This window comes from Branchiostoma belcheri, unplaced genomic scaffold (assembly GCF_001625305.1).
Source record: "Branchiostoma belcheri isolate BF01 breed outbred unplaced genomic scaffold, Haploidv18h27 scaffold15, whole genome shotgun sequence".
In the NCBI taxonomy this organism is placed as follows: Eukaryota; Metazoa; Chordata; class Leptocardii; order Amphioxiformes; family Branchiostomatidae; genus Branchiostoma; species Branchiostoma belcheri.
The window spans coordinates 2728322-2756088 of NW_017802935.1; the positions used below are offsets into that span (position 1 = coordinate 2728322).

A 27767-nucleotide genomic window follows, 5' to 3' on the forward strand; every position below is an offset into this window, starting at 1 on the left:
TATTCGCCCCAAACAAAACAAAACAAACATACAACATCAGCAATCATTTCTTTTGTCAAATTTACAATTGATTTACAATGATCACAGTTCATAAGATTAATAATTATCCATCAGCCTTCTGAGTTATTGAACCATTTCCCTCCACTGTATGATACAAGAACTTCCCTTCATCCTGAAAATTTCACACAAATATCACCGTTCAAAATTATGAATGATTTCACAATCAAAAATATCACTGAATTAAAGGCAACAATTGTCTATTTACAAAAGACATTATAAGGCATTATAAGAGACACTATAAATATGTTATATGTACAACAATTACATTGTAGCCAGTTTCTAGAACATGACCAGGGGAGAATCTTTGAAAATCATTGTTTGCAAGACAGCAAAGAATTTATCTTCAAGGTGAATTTCATTGAAAGGGTACTGTCACTGTCTCCTTGCACCAAGTATTTCATCACAAAATGCTGTGCAACAGCGCCTCTGTGTGATTGAGACAAGAACTACATCTTGTCATGTTCCAACTAACAGTACCAGTAGAAATTGTGCATTTGGTAAAGCCAAGAAGTTTTCTCTGAGAAAGGCAATAGAGCACCACAAGGACTTCACCTAAGAGCACCTAGAAGAGACAGCACCTTGAGATCATGTTCATCAGAAAAGATAGACATTAACAGCGATAGATGTCTTGTACCTCACACTCTAATCCTCCATTCACTGAATGCCATATCTATATCACAAATCTAGGTAGCTATTTACATAATATGATCTCTTCACACATATGTACAAACAGCTCCACAAGAAAACAGCAAAAACAGTTATCATGATATCAAGCAAAAACCTGGGCAGTCATGACATAGCTGGGTTACATGGTGACACTTCTTGGATATATACAAGAGCTGTTTTGTCAAAAGTTCACGTAAAATGATTTCAACTGTCTTTTTCTTAAATCAAGGCATTGAAATCCATGTATATGTACCACATGGACTTGTTTATTGTAATATATATTATGTAAATCATTTAATTTGTGTCAAAAGACTTGTCATGTTTTATGGTCATTGATTAATGTCAGCCCAAAGCATGGACTAAAACTCTACCAGGAAAATTGCAATGATGGCAATGTAATAGTCTCTACTCTTGAATGCTTAATGTAGCTGTACATGATTAACACTACAGTACTGCTGTTGGCAATAAATGCATTACATGTATGTACAGATCAGTTCAGTTATAAGCTCATGTGCAGGAACGAGATGGCCGCTGCCAACAGACACAAAAGGCACCATGGGAAGTACGCCCGTAAGGTATGAGCACTTCCTGTCATTGGGGCAGTAGAGGCAGGATCCATGACTTGGTAACCTGTAATGAAAAAAAAATTTATATCAACAATTATTGTAATATATTGTAGAATGCAAATAATTGCTAATACATGTGTGAGGAAAACTAGAAAGGTAACATTTGCTAAACAAATGCATAATGTTTACCTTCACAATTGGTCCAGCCTAACAAACTACTGCTTTTTGTTTATTCTTACAACTTCAACACATTCATATATAATATATGGTGAGCAGCCCCCAACTCTGTCCTGCTACAAAATGTAATCCAACACCACATGGTGTCTGGTACAGTACCAGTTACCATGGTGATAGATGTCTGGTCCAGGTCATTGAACTTAGTTCTTTGGAGAAGAAGAATAGAAAAAGGGCAAAAATAGAGGTTAACATAATAACTTTGTTATGGTACCTACCAGACGATTCATACGTTGCGAAGAAGCCCTTGTACGGTCCCGTGTTTCCCGCCCTGAATTCCACTGTCATCTGATTGGTCGCTGTTGTCACTGAGTACGTCTCCTCTTCCGACATTCTGCCGCAGATCGACACTGGAAATCAAGAAAGGTGAGATGTGATTGCCGTTTAACACCAAACTATGGTCTCTGCATGTGATTGGTCCAATCCAAATCTCTGTATGTTGTTTAGGGGTACTTTTAGGAAACCTATGTACAAGAATAGTATGTTCGCTATTTTGTGGATTAATATCATACTGTGTCATCAACAACTCATTTGCACAGGGATCTAGGATGTTGTATATATGTACTGTTTTTGCATTCCAACTTTTTAAAAAAATTACCGAGATGGTTCTTGTCACTGCCTACTCCATCATGCACAGTGAGTCTGCCAGTTTCAGCATCACACAGTGGCTTTAGCGGGAAGATTCCTCCCACACTGGAAAATGAGAAGAAATTATCATAAATCTACAGAGGCCTTCCTACCCTGCATATATGTATTGTTGGCTGCTTCCATAGATAGTAGTTGAAATGATCTTTATTCATGACACCAAAAGCATTAATTAACCTTACAGCAGGGATGAGAATCCCTGAATTGAAAGTTTGCGTCCAAAGTTACAACGGACAAGACAGGCAATATATACATCCCTCATATACATTATGATACATTATTTTGTACCAAGAAAATAACCTTTATACAGATGAGGTTTAGGAGAGATAAAGCTAGTGATATGACAGTTTTTGGTGTACAGGGCTATGGTAGTTGAATCGATAAATACAGTTTTTGCTCTCAACAGGAAACTGAAGAAAGGAGACAGGATTGACAAATTAGGAAGAGAAGGGAAATAATGTTGAACAAACTTACTGGAAGCTGCGGAGTTTGAGAGTGATGTTCTGTCCAGGTTCCACCAGAACCTCCCACTTACACACGATGTCATCATAGTCTGACGGGAAGTGGATGGACGTCAGAGTTCCGGTTGGGTAGGTATTCTTCCGAGGACTGCGACAGCCGCTCTCAACAACTGTATCGGTGGGTGGAGGATAAGAGGGAATACATCAGATCCTTTCCAGTACTTCGTTGTCTGTTTATGGGTTACACAAATGGCTACTAGAGTAATAGGAAGTCATATTTGTTTTAAACTGCTTGGGAAACTGTTGCACACTTAGGAAAAACTGTGCATTGTGTAGCGATGAACTGTAAACTGTGTATGTTTGTGTTGATGGTGTGTTCAGCACCAAGGACAGTTCTGTGCTAGGCATAACACGTGGTAGGCAGTCTCTTGCAAAGGCCACATGTTTAGCCAGTTTGTTCATTACAGTAATTCCACTGCTTGAACGAAATACTTTTTGGGGCAACCATCGCATCATGCCATTCCCTTTGTTACTGAGAATCTTCTGACATAGAGACAAAACAAGAAGTGAGCGTTATTTGATCAGATTGATGAGATTTGATATCATGACACACTCACTGTACCTAATATGATTTGTTTTAGGTCTATAATTTCCTTTGTAATTTGTTTTGTTGGGCTACCTCAGAAATCAGTTGTTCTAAACTGAAGGTACTACCCAACTGTTTTTGATCAATCAATCAATAAATAAATATCAATTAAGAAAAAGTGGACGTACTGCTTCCCGCCAGAACGCTGGCAAACTTGGCCTTGAACCCGTGGAAGCCCTGGATGTTTGTGGACCACCTGCTGGTGATGAACTTGACTGACAGAGAGTTCCCGGAGGACAGGACCACGGGAGGGATGATATCTCCACAGTACCGGCCTGGAATAGATGAACAAGGCCAATGTTAAATCATGTTACTCTTCATAATACAAATCACTGGTGACCGGGGACGATACCAACTTCTTCCAATAAACTTGGTCGCACTGTGCCTGTGCGAAATCACTGTTTCTGTTGGATGTTTGGTCAACGTTGAATCAAAATTTTGCCCTATGAAGATGATAGCTTTTCCGACACAACATTTGAAAACTCCAAACGGGATGCCATCCTTAAATAGTCAAATACCTTAAATGAGATGTTCTGCTGACGTGTTGTGCGAAATATTTTAGGAATTATATAATACATTCTGCTGACATGCCCTTGGTAACAGTTTGCCTAATTGATATTTATATAAGGCCATGTCCCCTTAGCAATGAATGATGAATAAATGAACAATGTCAATAGTTTCAACAAGACAAAAGAATGATCCAACTGTTGGGACTCACCGAGAAGAGCTCCTCCCTGTTCTGGAGAGTCGAACACCTCCACGTAGTGACGGGCACAGTTCTGTGGGGCAAGGGGCCAGGGATCGGTTCCCAGGTACGCAAACGTCAGCTGGACCAGGTGACCTACATGTACAGACCACAAAAAATGAGAGGTGCATTAGTGACGATCACCATTATACATGTGAAAGTCAACATTACAGTATAAAAAATCTTCCACAGGTAAAATAATGACTAAGCCTGCATGGGGGCGCTTTAACCACTTACTGTAGTTTTTCTCCATTTTTCTATAATACACTCTTTGGCTATAACGTTATTTAAGTTTTATCCTCCAATAGTTTTCTTGTATGTACATTAGATGTTAAACCATCGGTCCAAATCTTAGCACACAAGATGGTCAAACAAAACCTTGGTAAGATATCAAGGATTGAAAATTTGAAATACTAGTACTGGTAAACCAATCAGAATTTAGAATATCAAGTGTAGTAAAAAACAGTACAGACCTTCTGGTACGCTGAGGTGCCAGATGCAGTCGTCCCCAGGGGTGTATGCTCCAGGGAATCCTGGGGACGAGATTGTGTCATAGTTGCTTGTATGATAATCACCACCACACTGCTGATCACCTGTGAAAGAAAAAAAACATAATTCAACTTAGCTTAGGATCAACAGAAATGCATCCACCCCTGAGGCGGTGCCAAAAACTGCATAGTCATAATATTGACCCAAATAAAAATCCTAGGGGACGTCAGAACATTTTCAATTGGGCCCCTCTAATACCACTTTCTTTTTTAATTGACCTATGTTTTCCTTTCATACTGAATTGAACCTCCTTGTTTGACGTGTAGTTTAGTTTACTTTGCTTAGTTTTGTTTTGTTTTGTTTTCTTTATCATTAAGGTTGCATGACAACAGAAGCCACAAGGTTGGAAGGACAGAGTACAGTGACGCCAGGAGCCTGACTGACCCCAAAAGCGCATCCCCTTATCAGTGAGATCTCAGGTCCCTCAAAGGGACGTTTAGATGATCTATGGACTGTATAATCCCCACTGCTATGCTCTACTGGTCCTAACCTGACTGGTCCTAACCTGACTGGGTCTATCCTGAGGGGAAGAACAACTCAAACAGACTTTTACCTCTCTTTTAAGATTTCTAGCCTTTGAAATATTGACGACCCAACGGTCTACCATTTTGCACTCAGGAATAAGACAAGATAACACCTGTTCAGCATCAACCAGTGACAAACCAGTACCCTATAGGATAACCGTCAGTAGCCCTTTTGTTTGAGAGTTGAGATAAGATCGCATACCACGCTACTGTGACCTGGTCAAAGGACCGCGAGACATTTAGGAGAAAGTCATAAATTGGTTTACATATACAGACGTTAAAGTTTTATCTTTATGGCGTGAACTAGAGGTAGAACATCTGGAAATTATCTGTATTTGATGTTCTCCAGAAGAGAGAAGGACATACTTTAATGGAGTTACGAGGAGTTAGAGTTTAATCGCTACTATTTATCAATTAATTAAGGATGAACGCTTCTGGGAAAGGGGTTATCTTGGGGGTATATGCCGGTGGGGGTGTTTGGAGCAAGAGTAAAGGTAGCAGCTGGTTTGTTTCACGATTCCTTCAAAGGGAGTGATACAAAAAATTATCTTTACACTTTTGAATGCTGCTCTCTGTCGGTTCGTATATCTAAAAGGGATAAAATAGGAAGAATACTCGGGGGTGAAATGGTGGTTCTTTCGGGCGTCATCCCATCTGAGAAGCGTCCCATCTGAGAGGACGCCGTGACGCCGTCCCATCTGAGAAGCGTCCCATCTGAGAGGACGCCGTGACGCCGTCCCATCTGAGAAGCGTCCCATCTGAGAGGACGCCGTGACGCCGTCCCATCTGAGAAGCGTCCCATCTGGGAGGACGCCGTGACGCCGTCCCATCTGAGAAGCGTCCCATCTGAGAGGGCGTCGTGACGCCATCCCATCTGAGAGGACGTGGTCCCGTCTGAAAAACGTCCCATCTGAGGGGACGCCGCCCCATCTGAGACGTTTTGTAGTAGATTGTACACAGTTGACGTGACACATTTTGTATCGTTGGTTGGGCCTATCGAGGCACATAATTAACGAGCCGGAGATCCTCTGGCGAGAGATCCTCTCGTCACCGAGGATTTGGAATCGCCATTTCTGCGCGCGTGTCCAAATAACCCGCGCGTGCTTGTCATATCTATGGCCATATTTGAATGCATCACGACAACATCGATTGACCGAGTGTCCTTCCGAGGCTTACTGTGAACAGGGGTCACTGGAAATGTGGACTTACAAAATGGGAATTTTATGGCGAAATTACAGACCTAATGATAATGATCCACAGGTTTTTAATGATGGTGAGTAATTATGTTGCGGATGAGCGTACTACGGGTTAGTACATGCTAACGCTATGTCATAACAATTCATAAAAGCTTAAGACTACAAAACTTCATCTCAGCATACACATATCCAGCTGTATGTATGCTAAGTGTTGAAAATGCACGCCAACTTTCTGAAATTATGTCAAAATTGATCTTTCTTTGTTCGACTCTTTGTTTTTGTTTAACACACAGAAAATGTGTCGATCACTCAGATGTACATTATGTTTTATCGCGTCAAATGAAGCATCCACTGGATAAAAACCTTAAAGCTTTTGATTGACATGTTGATTGACGTGGCACTTAATACCTTTTATTCGTGGTAATTTAATTACATGAAAGCCATAACCGTTCCACGCACGCGAAGATAGGAACACGGTATGAAAGGTCATCCATTATTGAAAGAATATTGGTACTATTGGTATTGATGTCTTACTAAGTCGTAAATGCATGTTCGTTCTCATTTTGACAATACATAAATACCGAATATGGTTATGTCTGTTTCATCCTAAATGTAAAAAATATTCAAAATATACAAAATTCTATATACCGAAGAGTATTTACAGTTGAACTTTGCTTGAGAGGGAGGGATATAGAAATCATAACAAGATCACAGCAAAATATGTATGCTTGTGTTTTCCTTTTGATAATTACGCTGAATGGGCTTTCGTCTGGATGATGTTCGTCAGTTTTGCTCGACATTTTGACACGATCCCCACCTGTGGTATCAGCGTAAGAAGATAAAAGCCAGCGGCTACAGGATGACGGCCCATCTGAGTCGAGTAAAATGAAATTTATGCCGTCTTTCCGTGAAGGCCATTGAGGTTCAGCTCAGGACAAGTTCAGGGACGCTCCATTTATTTTATTCAGGGAGGGAGGTAAGTATCGAGAAATTGATAATACAATAGAAGTGGAGGCTAGAAATCTCACAAAACTACACACGTGTGCTTTGCACGTTTCCTATTGGCAAGGATAGAAGGGAAGGAAGATGATTTGTTTCAACAGTACAAAACTAACATGGCGGAATCGGGATGACCTTGACACTATTCCAGGGACGCCATAGTCCAAGTTCAATATACTCCCGTCATGCACTGGCCTCGTATTTCAAACTGCTCTAAACGTATCGCAAGCAGTGAAACACAAGTTATGTTTGCTTGTCCCTACCTCTTTTACAATCACAACCAGGCCACACGCTTTGTCAATACCTTCTCGGTCAGTTGTTTTGTCTAGACGTTTGGAGGTCAATGCCCTGGCTGGGCTATTGAAAACTAACTCTACCTAATTACATTTTAACTAGCTCATCAGTGTGCCGTTTGAAACTTCACACAATGGCTTCTTTCTGAGTTGTTGCAGGTGTAAAGATTCGCTCTAGGAATTATCCTTGACACACGTGTGGGACAGTTTTATGGTGTGTGAACCCCAGACAGAATACTCCCAGGTCATTCACGTGAGAGCTAACTCACCCCAATCCTGTGTGGTGCCTGCCTACCTAACGACAATGACTCCAGTCAGTACAAAAGGCGAATTGTACCATAGACAAACAGTTAGTAAGAGTTTGCGAAGCCTTGTAAAGGATATTGCTGAACTAGCGGTTAGGTAAATATCAAACACTTCAATATATGTGATCTGTGAGCAAAAGAATCAGAGATGACATTTGTGAAATCATGGAGCGTGAAAAACGCGATGTTTAAGTCAAACTGGAAACGCCCACTCTTTCCGATTTTACAAGGTCACACAAACACTGCAGACAATTTTTAAAAAGTCGATCGTTCATCTTTTCACACGTTGTGCAATTAGAAAAACCGTGACATCTAAAATACACTACACAAACTTGTCTGAACATCATATACACACCTGCAATATTGCTTCTTAGAAACACTTTAACTTCCTTGCTTCCTTTGCTAGATATAGCGTGTGTATTTTGTGTGCATCTTTTACAGCTTTAATAGTTTTCCCCCGCCCAGTACAACAGCCCCGTCCAGTACGAGTGTTACGCCTGTAGGAGCTTTGCTAATAGAGTTTGGCACGTCGGGAGTTGATTTCGCCCCACCACATAGTCGATCGTGGTGGGCCTCATCATCAAACTCCCGCCGTGAAAAAAAAAAACTAAGAAGAAGAAAACCCGCCCCAACCACGATAGAATGGATACCATAAAATACTCCGCGAAGGGCTCTCCTAACGTCAGTTCACCTGTCAGCCGACCTGCCAAACGTGAAAACAGACGACGCCTCCTACATGTGCACTGACCCGGAAACTTGTCAACAAACCGCCGGGCCTTGACGACAGAGGCGACATGAAAATAAGACGCCTTTTTGTCAACGGAAAACCTGTCAATAACGAAACACGGCCTGGCCATGAGAGATCGGATGGCCGGCCAAACAAACCGTTTTAAAAAGCTGGGCATACTTGTGGTGACCTGTCACCTATTTATTTACCAAACCATCTTTATTTTCATATTTTCATTCTCACCATTTCAAAACAATGATGCTGTGCCATACTGGGTTAGTGGCCGGTACCGCAAATCAGCGTTACTTCGTATATTAGAGATACACACATATCTAAGCTAGATGGTGGGGCTAGCAAGGTTTCCCTTAGTATGCCTCAAATTGTACAAGCCATCAAAGTGTTTAACTGTGAGATTTAGCGATCGCAAGTAGGTAATAAGAGTAAATTTCAACACCCTGACCTAGAAAGATCATATTTACATATCGTATACATCAAACACTTTATAGGTTTATGGCCTTCTTTTTTATGGAGCGACTGTTTAATGTCAAAACATTACAAACGGACGTCTCTTAGGCCCGATTTACACAGCAAAAATTCTGGTTTTCCTGAGCCGGCTCCGGGGAAGCTGTCTCAATTTTTAGCCATGTAAACAGGAATTTATGGGTCTTGAGACGCGATTCCTGCTGTGCGTCTTGAGCTACCTTCTAGAGGTGGCTCAAGACCCTCAGCAGGAGGGCCAAGCCGCTCAGCGGGAGTGCCAAGACGCGATTTTCAGTGTGTAAACGAAACGAGTCTCAGTTTTTTTGCACCCCGCACCATTTTGGAAGTAGTTTGTTTACGTACACTGAGTTTTCTGTCTCCCCGTTGCCTGAAATGTGCCCCACGATACGATACATTTCATTTTCTGAGTACACTGCAATTAATCTTGTTTTTATTTTCTATTGGGGGACATTTGCCGTTTTTTGTTTTGCTTTTTGCCGTGCTTGTCTGCACATGTGCAGATGGAGGGCAAGGAGAAAATCTGGTCGATTGCTGAGACCCAGTGCGAGGACTGAAATCCAGGCCCAACTGGTTTGAAATCTTACAGATTAACACAGAATGATACACTAGTGTATATTATTTTCAGGAAAATCTGGTGATGTCCTAGAATAGGTGAACACAGATCACCACTCAGCCGTAACCACTTGGGCTCAGCGGGGTGGCCAAGCCAGCATGTGGCAGTGTGTGTGAACGCAAGGTTCCCAAGACTTCTCCGGCGGAGAAGTCTTGGAAACCCGCTAGCTGTCTTGGGTGTAAATTGGGCCTAAGGACAGAAACAACACGGGAACGGCACCGAATGGCACGAGCATGCGAACAAAACATGCAGAACACAAAGAACCAACCTACTAAATTTGTGAACGGTATTTTTGACAGATAACTTCGTTTGAAACAGATGTGGTTCTGTTTTAAAGGGCTTGAAGTTTGCAACAACTGAATTTAGAGGCGTAAAGGACTTAATGAATTGAGTGTTTTGATTCCTTTCACCTTATGACAGGTAGGGATGCTCAGATGGCACATTGAAGTCGTCAACATATATTTTACATTTCTAATTGTAGTTAGGTGTTGGTATCTCACGTTTCTTAAGGGTTGTACGAAAGAGTTTACGACACCGTAAATATGGAGAATAAAAATTGTTCTGCGAAGACACCTGCAAAGTTACATTTTCGAATACTAGTAAAACATTTGCCACGCGACTGAATCGCGGTCAAAACGCAATGCATTGACAGGTGCTGGCACTTGGGACTATTAGATTTTACAGTGTTTCTTGACTTGTTTGGGGAAACTAGAAACATTGAGAACCTTAGCAAAGATCACTGAGTGTCCGAGCGAACTCGGTAGAAAGTTCAGCGACCTAGATCCTTTTAACCCTTGTTTGAAAACTGCAGTTATCTAGACAATGTTTTGGAAATACAAACCCCACCTAAGACGATAACTGATACATTTCTGGACGGGGCCCAAACGGTGTGGTCATTGGCTAAAAATTCGAACAGCGTCACGAGCCATTCAGCGCTAACAAAGACTTGCACCCGCGTGAGTATCAACTGGCGCTGAATAATCTGCTGGTTTCTGGCACGGATCCAACAACAACAATGCATCAGTGCGACCAGGTAGTGAAGCTAACAACTATGAGTTAACGTTACAGTGTTCAAGTTAACGATAACTCGAATTAAAAATAAGCACAGCTTTTAAAGGTTTCTTACGGCATTAAAACCCCACCCCTATATTGAATGTACTCGTCCGATGACGCTTTTTGGCGGGATGTCAGAGACTCAGGACGGAATATGTGATTATATTATAAGATGATAAGATTTGTACTTGTGCCAGCGGCTATACGATGAGTGATTGCCTACAAATGCATAAGGAACGGGAAATGACATAACAGCAGTATAGTCTACATCATGCCACAATAATGCAGAGTTCCCTGTGGAAATCACGTGAAGGGCGTTACGGAAATTCTGACTTCACCTAGGTCATCTAGGGTCAAGCAGAACGCTCTTGAAATATCTTCACTTTTCATGCAGTTCACGTGAAAAGATAGTGAAAAACAAACATATCCTACTTGATTAGAATTCTAGAAATTCTGTTAGAAAGCGTTATCACACATACTGATGCTGAATTCGTGACGGGCATGTTCGTAAGGCGGAAATCAGTCTACACAACAGTCAGTCTGACTTACCGGCGATCCAGGATGCACAGTTAAGGACAAGTAACACAGACAGCGCCGTTCGGTAGTCCATCCTGTCGTTTGGTCAACCTGTCAATCAATCGAGGAAAACGGAGGACTGTAGTACCTCAGTACGGTTATGTTGTGTAATTGACACGCATGCCAGGCATTGTATACAACATTTTATATAAAGCCCCCCTGGCATTTTCTACCCAGGGTGTACGGATCAAACGACAACCTTAAAATTAATGACCATCTTCCATGCGGTGCAACTGTGCATAAAAAAGGCGGGAAAGTCGTGAAATGGTTACAAAATGTCCGCTTCCTCTTATCCGTTAGAGTGAACCTAGTCAGGCCACGTCCTTGGCGGATATTGTGGTTACGTAGACGTATTACCGGCCGGCTATTCCACCGGTATCTTTGTGTTCACACCGAGAGGAAAAACGCGTTTGGGGAATAAAAACGGACTTTCTTCAACGAAAAACAAGCTGATTTCTTATGACAAGTGTAGTGTACTTACCAACTGAAGTCCACACTGATGAAGAGGAGTAAAATGTTGCTTGAAAACGTTGAAAAATGCGAACGCCGGTTGGAGCTGAAAACGCAACCTTCTAGCATGGAGTCGCCATTGTTGTATCTAGGGGGAAGGAACTGGGCTTGAGCTAATTTGCGCTCTCTGATTGGCTGAACCCGTGGGCTGATCTGTGGGTGTAACCAGAGAATCATCACAAAAGCGGCGTGGCACCTCCGGCTACAGACATGCGTTCTGGGCACCTAAATAGCAGAAAAATCCGGTCGTCCGTTCGCCATGTTTGAATATTGAAAACAAGTCATCCGATCGAGAGAATATTTCGCGAATGTCGTCAACATCATATCATAACTGATTTTTGGAATAGGGTGTCCGTTTGGTGACGTCGGTCAGGTGATTTGACGTCAGAATTATTATAAATAGCGTCTGCCTTAAATCTACACAACACAGATGGTGTGATTCGTAACTAGATTAGTCATGCTTATTTTCTGACGTTGGGAGTGGTGTAACAAAATGTTTAATCGCTCGTGACAAAACTGCTCTAATATACCGCACTTAATTGTAATTGTTGCTCCAGGGTGCATCTAAGGAATCTTACGTAAATGAATCTACCGTTGTCTTGACGTGTGTCATAATCCATTTACGTGTTTTTGTGTTTTCGAATCTCTGTGCCAACGTTAATTTCATGTACTGTGTAGTTAGTACTCGGTTGTTGTGTTTTGCCATTTTAGAGACTGGGGAAGACGCCTATAATTTCATGTTGAAAGAACAAAAGTGTTTTTTAAGTAACACTGTGACACACTATAATTCATAGCATAGTATAGAGGTAAGCTACAATTATATATGTGGCATATATGGATCTATTCAAAACGGCTGTTTGAGATAAATGCATGGATCATGAAAAGGCAGAGGCCAATAATTATCATCATATCGTAAAAGTAAAACATTTTCCTCCGGCAGAAACTGGTTAAAATGACCCACTGCCCCTTGGTTAACACTCACGTGTCATTGCATGTAATGTGGTCCGCAAAGGACAGCTATTAATGGTAGTTACTGGATAGTTCTATATTATCTTTGCTGGCCATCTATACACAGCACATTACACGGATTTTATGGGTAGACACTTGGACTTATTGGGTGTTATCTAGGTTATAGGCCCCGGGGTCAATTTTCGGTCAAATGCAACTAATTCGGAACTAAATTCGATCAGATTTTGTGAACGAGAGGAGCTCGAATCGGATTTGGAAATGCGTATTGTCAAACTCTAACCATGGAGCCTATGACCTATCTTGGCGAATAAAATTGATAAAACCCAAAGTTAACAGAGTGTAAGGGCTCGGTCAGATTCGTCCTAGGACAAGTTACGACAGAACGTTGGTCGCATTCTTGGGACAGTTGGGGATTTGTCGTAGAAAACTCAACCGTCCTTGTCGTCGACTGTTGGCTTTGTCTCAACCTCGCTGAAAATCATGCCCACGACAAAAATCCTGTTACAACAAACACGTAGCAAAATGTTATTTTTCATAAGATACCAGTTACTTTTCATCCAGTCATGTTTGTAAAATGTGGTACTAGTAATAAGTACAGCGTTTTACGAGTTATCCGATGACAACTTGTGACGAGGTTAGATTTGTCTCCTTTCACTGCACAAGAGAAAGCTGTTTATCTAGTTCCGAATGATCGGGTACGAATGCGGAGGTAGTAATTAGTACAACCCGGAGATGGCGCGAAAGTCAGTCCTCTTACGTGAGCATTGGACAGGTAACAAATTCAAACTGACGTTTCATTAAATGCGACTATATATGTTAGACACAGGACTGCCGTAAAGAAACTACAGATCAGCTGCCACAAACTACACCCAGAAAATTTCAAACCCATACTTGCAATCTCCTAGAATAATGACTAAGTCAATACTGTACTCATAGAACGAACGCCATTTTATAGTAGACTGTAGATATATAAACAAAGAGACAGCTGTACTTAACAGACAGAGAAACCCTTGTCATGTGTGACCTTTAGTTAGCCCACCGGGGTTAATATCTACAATAGATGTCTCCATTCATTAAAGAGATAGAACAGGTGTTTTAGACTGAACTGTGTCTGGCATACATAAAAGCTAAATATTTCAGTATTACACCAGACCTTCGTGACATGTGCTGATTGGCAATACATGTTTTAGACTTTTGGGAATTTAACTAATTGTGTATTGCCTTCCATGGCACATTTCAAAGAACGTAAATATACCAAGAGTTCATCAGCTAGCCTTGTTTACAACTTGTATACAACAGCTTAAATGTCGACGTTCAACTTAAAAAGGATGTTTACGATTCCTGTATACAGTTCAAAAACCCTGGCGCTAATTTTACCAACAACTATCCCCAAATGTTCCGTATCAGACGCACATCGGCACTATATTTACACGCCCCGCCGTCTGGTTTTGTACTGGAGTTTAGCGAATGACGTCAAGACCTTTACTTTTAAGTCCGGGCCAAATACCGTTTTGGGCCAGTGAAATATTGCCAAAGCTCGGACAACTAATCACTTTCCAGTCAACCTACCCATTACATGGCGCCACACAGATCTCTGTGGTAGATGTAGGGTAGTTAGTTGCACGCTCTGACTGGCATAGTGCCTGCACCAATGCCAATGGCACTATCTGTAAATGTCAGTGAGACAGAATACTCGAGGAATCCCTTCTTGGCGTCTGTATGGCATTTATCTTCAAGACATCTGAAATCCTTCCTCTTACACAAGCTTTTAACTATATATAAAGGGAAAATTAGTTTTCTTATTAGTTATATATTTTCTGTTAATTCTTTTTCAATTAATTATCATATTAATTTCATGATTATCATTTGTTAATTAAGTCCGTAAGGAGGAGGGCCCTGTACAAGCCCTGAAGGCCTCCTGCACATTGGGTTTCTTTTATGAAATTTTCTATTTGTTATATTATGTCTTTTAAGATGTGCGAATAAATAAACAAACCAGTTGCAGGTACAATGAAAAACAGACTCCTCAATTCAAGTTAAGAAATGACAGATCATCGTTTGTCTCTTGTCTGCTATCCTCCCCCCCCCCCTCCTCATTCCGTACCCCCAGACACTTCATATCAGTATACCAGTACCAGTCCCCAAATGTCGCCTACCAGACTGGCCACACAAAACGCCCTCTTGGGCATCAAAAGGCCCTTTGTCCTCCCGGTCAGCCGCCTTGCCTTGACCCTGACTAAGGAGCAATTAAGAACCTAAGAGGGATGATCCACGATTTAAGCTGACTACATGCTGTAGTTCACATTGTTGTAAGCAGCTGTAATAATATAAGGCTGAACGTCTTGAACTTGAACACTTCTTGAAATCTGGTTTGTAAGAAAAGTCTCAAGTTTTGAGAGCGAGCTGAAGAGCATTCTAGACAACATAAGAGCCGTCCACAGAAGAACCTGAGACACCTGTGTGTACATTCTGTCAACTCGCGAGAGGTCAGAGGTTAAACACACGTCCCATGGAGAGGACTCAGTGTCAGGTGTAATATTTCACATGTTCTTTCAGGTCACGTCTGTGTGCACGTGCGGCTTTTGTACTACTTCAGCTCACTTGTGAGAGGGTTTCTACCATATTAATGGAAGACAAGTCAACACATTGAGTACTAAACCTGCAGTTTTGGTACCACAAAAGTTGAAAAAGTCGTTCTTGACCTTGAAACTCTAAGGAGTGTAGTACTGTAACCTGCATGCAACAAGTGCAACTATTCAAATTTTCTTCAATAAGTTAGTTGGTCTGCTACAACGTATAACAGTACTAGTTCATGTTGGTACATTATAATTAATGTCACAGTACGTTTGACAGTACCTATTGTATGGTATGATATATGGTAAGATTATTAGGATATGGTGTTGTGAATCCGTGTGATACAATGTTGTGATAATATCACTTTGTCTGGAGGTACCAGTCGGATCCGGTTTTACCGGGGGCATTGGCCTAGGTCACTGAACTCAGCCTGGCCGCTCGGTCGAACTGTACATGACCATTACACCGTGGCTAGGCCTATCCTAGGGGCGAAACAGAAGTCGGCACATGAAATACTCGTGACAGTAGGATGCCTTTAACACGTATTATGCTGTCTAAAAATGGTTACTAGCGCGAAATTGTCAATCAGAAAATCAATCAGAACCATGCTTATAAGTGCAACAATGAAGGATGTTTGGATATGCTGCTACAGTGAATTACTGAAATTCATAGAAAGCCTACTAAAATCAGTTCTGTGTACAGGGATAAGGGGGTATACAGTTATCCAGATGTTGGAACCGCATCCTTGCCACAGCGCCGCCTAGTGGCAAGAAGTGGTTCAAGTCATTGCAGTCGTGAGAACGGTAACCGGCAACGTAAACATCACATGATTGTGTACAGTAGTACTCCAAAGAAGAGCACTTTGATCGATCCAGGTGTACAGAACAGGATGTCTGAAAACTGACACGATCGTTAGAGACGCCCAGTAGGCAGAAAACGCCACGATCTTCCAACCTAACATCTGCTTGAAGATAAGTATACTAGGACATTCACCCCTGAGTCTTATTGATCTTTCACACTCACAGTGAACAACAAGTCATCAATGTACATTTCGAATGCCGGTTAGTGTGTTTTCAATTTGCCCCGTTCTAACCGTTCAGGTGACTTTGGCTTCAAGCCATGACTTTCTGGAAGCGTCCGGATTCATAAGGAGAAACCACAGGAATTTACAGCATCCTGTTTTCAACATGTTGTACAAGAATGTCAACAAACAAGTCTGCAGCAAACTTGGAACGAACCCAAAAGGTTCATATCCATAAACCATTCAAAACCCAGTGAAATATTTTCAGGTTTTGTGACTTTCTCACGAAGCAGAAGCAGAGGTTGGGTGTTGGGTTGGCGCAAACAAAATTCCAGTGCGAAAAAGAAACCCCGATAAAAAGGCTAAAACACGCCAAAAATAAGCCAAAACCCAAACCTCTGCTTGGAGAGTACTTACACTCAGCAAGTTTCGTCTGTCACCCTTGCCACAGTTTCTGAACAGACCACAAGCCGTTAACACATGCCAAGAAATGCAAAAACAATCTCATTAATTTCTAACTCTTCGCCCCAACCCTGCTAGAATTATCAAAATAGAACAGTCCATATCTACAGGAAAGAAAGGTCTTGACACTCCACAGTGGCAGTGTGACGTCAATGAAGTGACACAGGGCGGGAACGTGCAATGTCACAATGTACCCTGTCTGTTGGCGCTACGCCCAAACCATATTTGTGTTGTCTGGCCTTAAGCGTTCATACGTACACTGTTGTGGTACAGTACTTACGTCACTGACCACGGTTTTGACATTGTCCCCATTCTCCCAGAACCTGCGCTACCATAACCGTGTTGGCTTTACACTTGATGGTGCGTGTGTTCAATAATACTCGCAAATCAGCTGTGCAAACTTTCACAATGGGCTTTTCGTACCCCGTTGTTGAAACCAAGGAACTTCTATCAACTCCTTGTTGAAAATGACACTGTTTGCAAGGATAACAATGTCCCTGTATATACATCGTGACTGGGTGATACCGTGGAAGTCAAGGTTACGAGGGAGAATGTGACCTTGCCCTCTCTCCCCTTCACTAGAGAAACCCTAGTGTTGTGTTAGTATCGCATCTAATGATCTAGTGTGTAGTATATTGTTCCGTTCTTTTTAATGATCCATATTACTAGTAAATACCTGCATCAGAAGGTAAGTATTAAAATAATGGATCTTTTGAATGTAAATCGACAAGTCAGTAGTAAGTGGAGATGGTAGATATGTCATATGAAAATAATGAGGGCGAAGAAACTGGATGACACGAAAGATAATGTTTTATCACAATTTCGTCTACAAATACTTCGTTTCAAAGAAACTCACAACAACAATAGCGTCGTAGAAGTATGCAACGTTTAGAATTTACATCAGCATAGATTCCACGCAAGTATTCCACACAATAAGCTCCATAAAAGACAAAAACACGGTCTGTATGAAGCACTCTAGAAGTTACGGCATTGGTTACAGTTCTGTTTCAAACCGCTAGAGGCGTCATTGACCGCACTACGCAGAAGCACCCCAAGCAGGTTTTACATGAAACGCAGCAAAGATGATTATTGCAGGTTAAAGAGATGAAGCTAGAAATGATAGTGCATGAAATACTTTAAGCCTTGGCACAGCAAAATAATATACAGCTTTCATAATCTCTCATTCGAAACAAGCGCAAACAATAGCTTTCCTAACTCTGTACATTACATTCTGTGTTAAGAGTACAACACAATACTGGCTTTTGTTGTCAAAATATCCCATTATTTTTTACAAGCAAAACAACAAAAATTACAGGGAGGGTGATACTACAACTACACGTCTGTCTGGTTTACTGTCATCGCGTGATGAGGAAAGTATTTACGATGACGAGGAAGAGAGACAAGACAACTACAGTGACCGTGACATGTGCCCGGTTTGAAGCCCCGACTGGTAGCAAAGTGCCAGTCGCCCCCAGAGGGTCTGTTGTACGGACTGCTGGGGGAATAGTCGTCGGCAAATCTGTAAAAAAAATTATACAAATGAATACATTATCAAGTGCTGATAAGCAGGAAATCTTCCCAAAGTTACAGAATAAGCAAAGAGAACAAAACTTATTTTTACAATTTCTTACAAAAATGTGAACACCATCCTTACCTACTGAACGGTACGTCGCAAAGAAGCCCTTTTTGTTGATAAAGTCGTCCGACACGAATTTTACGAACATTTGGTTGGAGTAAGCTCTCACACTGCGTGACTCCCATCCGCAGTAAACTTCTACACGAGACCAAATTAAAAAAAAAGATTAAAAAAACAAATTTCACAAGAAGATCCAGGTCAACTGGAATTCAACAAGCGTATTCCTTTGCCAAATTATGCTAACCTTAACAACTGACGATTTATAACTGTTTCTCATTGATTATGCAAATAGGATTGTCTGTTGCATGCCAGTTAACAATTTTTCGAACTTGACCATCGTTTCCTCAACGGCTACTAACCTACTAAACACCCATTCAAAGCTTCTTGAGTTATGCATACATACATACATGCAGATCAGAACACAAACACAACGAAAGCATAACCTTCTTGTCTAAGGTTAAAATCCAACTGTTAAATAAAGCTTACCCAAACGTTTCCGGTTGACGCCAATGCCTTCGTACACGGACAGATAGTCGTTGGTCTCGTTCACACAAGTTGCCGCGAGGCCGCCCACTAGGAAGTTGAGCACGTTGAGTTCCACGTGTTTGTTCTGGGCCACGGTGATCTCCCACTCACACTGCGTGCTGCTGCTGTAGTCGTCAGGGTAGTTAATAGAGGCGATAGAGCCGCTCGGAGCCGAGAGTTGCCGAAGGTTGTTGCAACCCGAGTCAGGGCCTGCGAACAGAAATTTTGTTCATGATACCGTCAAATATCTAAAACAAGAAATTGGCGATTTCAAACTTCAGGGACTTGTGACTGGCTCCTGGTCAGATTCTGACTTCCTCTCATTCTCCACCCTCCCACGTGCTATCAACCTACTCCGGACAGGCAAACAGACAAGCCCACGCGCTCAGCCACCCAAAACAATACTTCTGATTATCACGATAAATTCTGACACCATGCTGTATTTATCACTGTGAGATGATAAACATCGATGAACCCACCAGAACTTAGTGATACCGACGAAAAGGTTGCCAAGAAGCCCCTGTAGTTATTGTTGGAGAAGCCGGTAGTGATGAACTTGACCGTCATGGTGTTGCCGTTTGCGATCATAATCGGAGGAAGGACCCTGCCGCAGAACGTTCCTACAACACAAACACAAAATAAGGAAACAGTCCGCAATATCTGCAGCATTATTTTTGTAACTTAGAAGAGTTCTGGCTGAAAAGACCAATATAACGTTTGAGCTGTTGGGCATGGCGTGATCCATAACGTCGGAATGTATAGTCGTGGCCGCCATGTTGGTGGAGGCCATACATCCAAGATGGCCACCGGTTATTAGAAGGACAATGATTCAAAGAAAGGCATTACTCTTCGCAGTCTGGTACCATGTGTAAGCTAGGAGGTAGGTAAAAGATGAGAAATTCAGCAACTATCTCACATTATGGTTTCACACGCGTTTTGTTCCACCAATATGGCGGACTATGTCGTGCTCACGTGACCTTACCTAACTTTGTCCCGGATGTAGGGTTGCCCTCGTATATCTCCAGATAGTGCCTGCTGCAGGAGCCCGGCGTGGTGATGTGGGAGGGGTAAGGGTCGATGTCGATCTCCTCAAAGCTCAGCTTGATGGCGACGTTAGAGCCGAAGACAGACAGCGTCCACATGCAGTCCTCGTTAGTCTGGTACGGCTGGGGGTAGTCCAGGCTGTTGAACGACGTGCTGGTGCGCGTTGAGATTTGTCCTCCACATGCTGTGAATAGAAAGGATTTCATTTAAACACACGCCTAGCGACTTGCGACGGCAGTACCGCGTACCACATTTATAGCGACGTAAGAGGTAAATGATTGCTTTTTTATATTTCCTCGATATATGTTCTTTTTCACTTCCTCCTCTGCAACAGAAAATCATTGAGCGCCTTCTTTCTAAAGAATCCCAAAGGGGTATGTTCGTATTTCGCAAAACAGGTGTATGTGTGTGTACGCTGCGCAAAGTGTTGGTGGCTTATCTTTTAATCTTCAGCTTTTTAAGAGGTTTGGGACACTCTGGCCATTCCAAAATGGAAAATGTCGAAAGTCATCTGTGACATTCAGCGAAATTATTTGAGAACTATCATTAAATCCGTCCATTTTTCCTGAACAGACCGGGTTTTCTTGTCCCGGACACCGACTTTTGTGAGTTGGTATTTCCATGACATTCGTCCAATGAAAGCCCCAAGGCCTGTGGAAGTACAGGAGTGCCAATCATTCCTGAAACGAGGCCACCCTTTATCTCCATAGATCGCAACGTGTATGGAACGTAAGAAGCTGCCATTGGAACGTTGTTTATTCTGAGAATTCTAGACGTATCTGTTTCCAGTTTAAATTATATCTGATAGCGTTATCTTCTATGTTACTAGTATCCTGAGTTTCGCCAAGCTGTTTTCTATTAACCCTGTCTCCCGTTGTCTCCCGTGTCTTGTCGACCCTGGAAAGACGATCTATCCATCTTGTTTTTATAACTTGAGCGGCATTCTAGTCTCTGGCCACGTAAAGAAAGGTAAAAATTAAGTTCCGTTTATTAAATGGAGCGGAGACATAAGTTTCATCTATCATAAGTATTAGTAGTAGAAGTTGACCGTTTGTGATATGTCTTCTTTGAAACTCGTAGGTGCTTTGACAGAGTTGAGGCGAACATCTAATGGCCTCTAATGAGACTGTACCTGGAGGTCATACATGTACCGTAACCATTACACTATGTGCACACTAGGAACGTGCCACAGACGTTTTAAGTAGGAAACGTGTTGACAGTAACATCACGTAGCAATGTGTCAACTGTCTCACAGGAGATAGCATCAAACCTGGACTGTCCTGGAAGCTATCCAAAAGTCAAAACGCATGTTGAATGGAAGAAGGCATTCTCTGTATTGCTTTTGCTACTTTTTCTCTTCTTCTCCAAACCAAAAAGGCCAATGGTCTGAACCAGACTGTCTGTTACCATGGTAACTAGTGTTGGGTTACATCATGTTGCAATTTTATAGCAGGAGGGATTTAGACTCCTGTCACTGTATGAATACAGAGCAGTCCATATGCGAAGGAAACATTACACATTTGCTTTGAAAATGTTACCTTTCTAGTCTTATAAAGGTTTACACGTATATTACGTTTGTTTCCATCACCACTCCCACCTCGATCGACAATGGATCGCCCCTACGCACACAGCCCATCTGTAACTGTAAGATTAAGAGTTTTATTTGTGTTTGACAAACAGCAGAGCCGCACAAGGAGGCGGCCAACATGTGTTGAAAGACTCCTGCCCTTCGGTCAGACCCAGACTCAGACATCGTTACGCGATAGGAAGGACCTCCCCGAACTGTAAAGCACGGCGACGGAGGAATTCCAAAATCTGCTGCATTCTAAAATCTGCAACATTCCAAAATCTGTTGCATTCCAAAATATGCATGGCACACGATGGAATGTCAGATCCAGGAATACGGCTACATATTCCAGAATGGCAGAAACTGGCAGAAACTGTTTCGTATGGGACAGTTAAGCCATAGCCGAAGCTGTAGGGCTGATATCAATTAGGTTTTTACCATGGTCAATATAAGGAGCTTCTATAATTTTAAAAGCTCCTTGGTCTATATTGTCATATTGACTGAAGTTAGGCCATATATCCAACATGTGGCCCATATTCTAAATCACCAATGATATAGCACATAATATTCAAGAATACAACTGCATATTCCAAAACGTGGACAATTCTAAAACATGTCATGTTACACTATTATAGAATGGCACATCCTGAAATACACTGCATTTCAAAATGTGCTCAATTCCAAAATGTGCATCATACCAAACCATGCTGTAGCACACGTTACAGCGTTAGGATGCTGTGAGATGGCATATTCTGGACTACCACACTGAGCAGCCAACTGACAGTGATTTGTTATATGTATTTGTTCCGCAGGACAGTGTCAGACAAAGAAAAGGATACAAACAACAGTTGAGTATATCATTAGCCTGCCAAATCGTCGTGAAAGGAACTGTTGACAGGTCAGAACGGGAGCTGCAAACGTTGGTTTAATCTTTGTGGGAAAGCTTGAATCGCTCTTTGTGACCTTTATCCGACGTATTGACTCACTATCAGTAGCGAACAACAGTCGGTCAGAGGTAGAGCAAAGAAGCTGGTGCCAACCCCACACATAAATGTCAGAGTTCGGCTCTAAAAAAAAAGTGTCCCTTTCTGCCGCACCGGCCGGGCATTAAAAAGAGGGACCCAAGAATGGTTTAATTGACTCGCTGCTCTTGCTGAAAAACGGTCGGGCAAAAGGCCAAAGGTAAACAAACTGATACACAAAAGATCAGTGGTGTACATGTCTGGTGTGTTTAAAAACGGGTAGCTGCCATTCTTTGTGGTTAGAAAATGTATATAGACAAGTTATACCGATCGTACATGTAAACAACGTCTTGTTGAGAAGGTAAACAAATTTACATAAAAGGGTACACAAAATACGCGGTCACAACAGGTGTGTAGGTTTTAATTTACGACTGTGTTGATTGTTCTGAGCGCTTCGTAGATCTTATCAAAGTGTTTCGTTAAAAGTTCACAGAAGAAAGGAGTTGGTTGAAAGGGACGAATGAATGACTGCAGACTGACTGACAGAGAACCACTTGTTCTGTGAAAACAACCCTCGCACTTGTTTCGCTCACTCCGACGGCTGATTTGCATGCAGCATTGTGTGACTGTTACCTAGTATTGCAGGAACTGAGACGAGGAATCTTTAGGTAGCTCCGAGAATGCAATAATTTTTCATGTAAGCATAGTAAACTTCTCTAAAGTTTTAACGTTAAACGCTTAAGACGACAAAGACTAAAGAGTGTGATATATTCCATCGTATCATTATTCACAAATAGATGTAATATGTTTCCTTGCTTTGGCTGTTTTCATTCCTTTTCTTTATATTAATTTTGTACTTTGCTTAGATTCTTTCATTTGGTTTGTACAAAAGTTCCTAAAAAGTACTTTTGTAAAATTTGCCCACAAAGCAACAAACACAAAGTTTACTCCGAAATAAGTGCACATTGTTAGCCTCTTGAGGTACGAGACTATATATAGTGCAATGCAGCATTGCAATCAATTTTAATCGATTGTTCCACAAATACCTTTCCAGGATGTTGGTAAGTCCCACTCGTCGAGTGGGTCCAAACCGTCATGAACAAACCACAATGGTTTTAAATTTTACATCCCTAAATCCGCCCTTCTTTTCTAACCTGATTAACGCTTTATTCTATCCACCATTTTCATAAAATAAACTGTGATTAGCACGTGGGGAGGTCGGATTAGGAGCGTGCATAATTGCGTTACTGTGGATTTTGTGAGGAATTTTCCCGCCGTACATTGTTATGGGCGACCGCCCACTGTGGCTTTTGCAGGCGTCACAAAGATGGCGACCCGCGCTGACCTCTGACCCTGTTGTTCCAATCAATGGTCAAGATTGGCGGGCAGTGGTCTTGTTTGTATGGTAATCCGATCTGCCGGTTCTTTATCACGTACGGAAACATGAATATTCCTCGGTACTCAAACGAGCAGCCTACGCACTAGCAAAACTTGTCACAAATGTTTGAGGCAAATATTGAAGTTCAAGAAAAACAGACAGACAGTCGTTTAATGTACATTTATGTCGTTTTCAGGGGTGACTTCTGGGTCGGAAATGCTGTGACGTCAAGAAAAGCGTGAAAAATCGAATTTCACGCATTTTTTTCAACATGTGGGTCGCTTGGGTAACTCCAAAACATGCCCCACTTTTCACATTTGGCATCCTACAATTTTCACAAACTTTCAATTAACTATTTATTAAACCAATCATTACAAAGATCTTTACTTGATTTTCAAAACACAGTAACATGTAACAACAGAAAACAAATGCTTGAGAATAATGAGAATGAATATGATACAAGAAACAACAAAGGGTTTCCTCACACATGTATACATAACATATCCATAGTCACTGACGCCTTATGGCAGGACATATTTCCTTCTGTAGTATTGTACATGAGAAACGCACAGATTGAAAATACGCGTGATTACGCCAGAGGTCACTACAGGTCATCCCTTCCCATAGTAATTGCCAGCCATAATAAATTAACGCTGCAATATTTCACATCATTCTGAGTTCCTACCGAACAAAGAACAAACCTAGAAAACTACCCCTAACGGTTTAAACAGATGTCAGTCGGAAATTTAACAAAAGCTTTGTAGGTTTGAAAATGGCGACTGTATGTACAATGATTTATTAAGGCCAGACTGCGTTAAACATTATTTTTATCATCCACAGACTATACAGACGCAGGCAATCTTAACCTACACGTTTGAGAAAGAGATACAATAGTTCAGCAACATTCAGGCCTATGTAAACTCTTTCCCCTTCAATTGAGACTCAGTAGACTATATCATTACTCGGAATCATCCATTACAATGGGTACTTTTCTGGGCGACCGGCCAACTTGAAGTGCTACGCATTTTTGTCGTGCAGGCGTTTCCACATCAATGTTTAACATGCCAAAAGAACTGTAACAAACTCCCTTTCTCAGCTTACAACTAAATCTAATGTACTGTGTGTAAACCACGCGAATCTTTTGAAGTTCACGCCTAGTAGAGGGTGTAATCATTAAAGGGATTATAACCAATTATGCATGACATCGTTAACTCCTCAACCAAGACCCCCAAGGTATCACCCTTTCTCTAAACTTGTCAACAAGCACTAGAGGCTAGTAGAGCCATGTCGGCAAGCAATTTAAGAATGTACAAACATTGACGTCCAAACAACAAAGCTCGTTTGGGAACAAAATAATTTAGAGCCTACACAGAAACAAACATCGCATGTGTATCATATTTAGGCCCGCTTTGGTTTTAAAGTAGAGTTAAATCCGCTTTTTAAAGTGCTGTACTAAACTTGCTGTAACGTAACTGTAACAGTAGCTGTGTAATGTGGGTAGATTTGTACAGGTTGAACTGGGTAGGGAAGTGTAGCTATACACTGTACCGCTATCAGTATAAGCGTGTACATGTACAACTGGGGTCGCCGCTGGTATGCGTGCCTCGCGGGTATGTGTGATACACCCCGACCTGGGCAGTCGATCGCGTTTCAAGAACAGGAACAAGAAACATACGTCTTAAAACACGCCAAGGAGAACACACTCACCTCCGTACGCCGTTCTCAGGATTCCCAGCAGGACAAGACACCACAACATCGTCCTGTGAAGGGTAGAAGAAGAAGTGAACATCTTCTAGAAAGCTTATATGTCGACGACTCCACACCTAGTTTGGAGGTCTGCTCCCCCCTACTTGACCCAGCGAAGTGTGAGAAGAGATCTGGGTTGTGATTGGTTGACGGGGTTGTTGAATGACCAACAAAGGGGACCGTTCGTTTCAGCCATGAGTCACTCCGGATTTGTGATTATCTAAATCAGTAGTGACAACAAAACTAACAAAATAAGGGTTATTGTGTGTTGATGTTGTTACTGTTGGATGACACGTTTGTAAACAAAGGATAAAAAAAGCAAACAATTACATTAACAACAACAACAAATAACATTAATTGTTGTTTGTGAATGATGTACAAAAATGTATTTATCTTTTAATTAATAATGTCCTCATGCTGGAATAGGGCAACTTTATTTTGAAAGTTGCATAGCACTTTTTCTTAAAGTTGAGCAGCACGAAAATCAAATTTTAGTAAAATACATGTATATCATCTGTATGTCATGCAATCGGCCCACACTTTGAATGTGCATTGCAATGTCCTTTTCCCCATAAGATATTTCTAGTAACTGACTTTTTGTGAATTCTACATCTATTGATGATGATCTGCAAGATATTATTATTGCTGTCTTCAACTGTAAACTATTAATGCAACACTCGGAAGTCTCAAACCCTTGCATACTAGTACTTTTGGCCATGTCCTGTGCTATAACATAATTCAAGCTGTCTAAAGAGGCGCCGTACTAATATATTCCGCGGTGCAGTTGAATAGAACGATTCTACCTCCAGCTGCAACCCTGGGAAATTCTGTACGCAAATTCCGAGCAAACTGGCGCCCACAGAAGACAGACCTACAAAAGTGCCCAATTTTCGGCCTCAATGCCCCGACGGGCTCTCCTCTATTCTCTCTCTCATCGCTGATAATCGCCAATTTTCCTTTATTGTGCTACGCGACAATATGTAGAGGTCGCGCTGGTCGCGTATGGTGTTTTTGTTGTACAGTGCACATGTATGAAGACATTCAAATCCAAGTACAAACCCATGAATTGGGGCTTTTGCAAATGATGTACAAGAGGGGTGTCTTCAAACCACCCTTCCCCTGATATTTCTGAACCAGCCCTTGGCGGAAAGTTCTTTTTTTTCTACAGTAAAAAGGCTTATTCATGCGATATTTCTGTACATGACCACATTTCCGTCTTTCGGCCTACAGTCTAGCCCACGACATTATGACGTCATGTTTACTCAGGGACACCCTTCCATACCATACATACCTTATATGGGGGTCTTTCGCGCCATATTTCAACATGACGCATAAACTTATCTTTTGCCCATGGCTAAGCTTAGGGTCTGCGTAGTTTTAAAGACTACGTTATTAAGTACCTAAGTACATACTAGGAGCTTTGCCCTCCTTGGTACATGTACATCGAAACAGATCCATGAATTTATGTATTTTGTCGATTTGTTATTTTTCTGTGGGGGTATTTATGAAAATGTGATAAAATGTACGCTGGTTGAATGCTATATAGACTAATAGAGAGGGAAATATAATTATCACGAGTACAAATTTTATGATAAAATTTTATGATAAAATAACAGTAGCTAGACTCGACGACCTTTACAATCTCCAAGCAGATATAGGGAGCAGCTAAATGTTTTACGCATGTTTTTATAACCCCAATAATGAACATGCAGTTTTCACAGGTAGAGCAAACAGGAAAAACAATCGCATAGAACTTGTGCCCCCGTGACCTGCAGTTCTCACGATCAATCACCTAATTGAATCTTTTGTCACTCCGCCAGTATGTCAAACTAAAGGTGTGTTTACATAATGGTTCAAGGCCCCCTACGTCTTCCATTGTTCTACAGGTAAAACAATTCTTCGGTCAGAGGTCATTTCCTTCAACCAGGCCTTTAAATGCGAAGGAAAAACAAGGGGGTTGAAAGGCGATCTTCAAGGCAAATATAGAGTTAGTAAACACCATACTTAACATCTA

At 41.6% G+C, this 27767-nt stretch overlaps 1 pseudogene across 1 annotated transcript; it reads right to left on the bottom strand.

Moving 5' to 3' along the window:
- On the bottom strand, nt 1–25903 carry LOC109465350 (annotated as a pseudogene). Its single transcript, XR_002139948.1, has 13 exons — nt 25715–25903; nt 20039–20284; nt 19536–19676; nt 19018–19266; nt 18550–18669; nt 11333–11410; nt 4497–4616; nt 3997–4119; nt 3407–3553; nt 2646–2802; nt 2125–2219; nt 1745–1876; nt 1–1356 (listed from the first exon to the last, which is right to left on the bottom strand). The product of XR_002139948.1 is annotated as a dorsal-ventral patterning tolloid-like protein 1 (transcript).
- Between the last annotated feature and the right edge of the window lie 1864 nt (nt 25904–27767).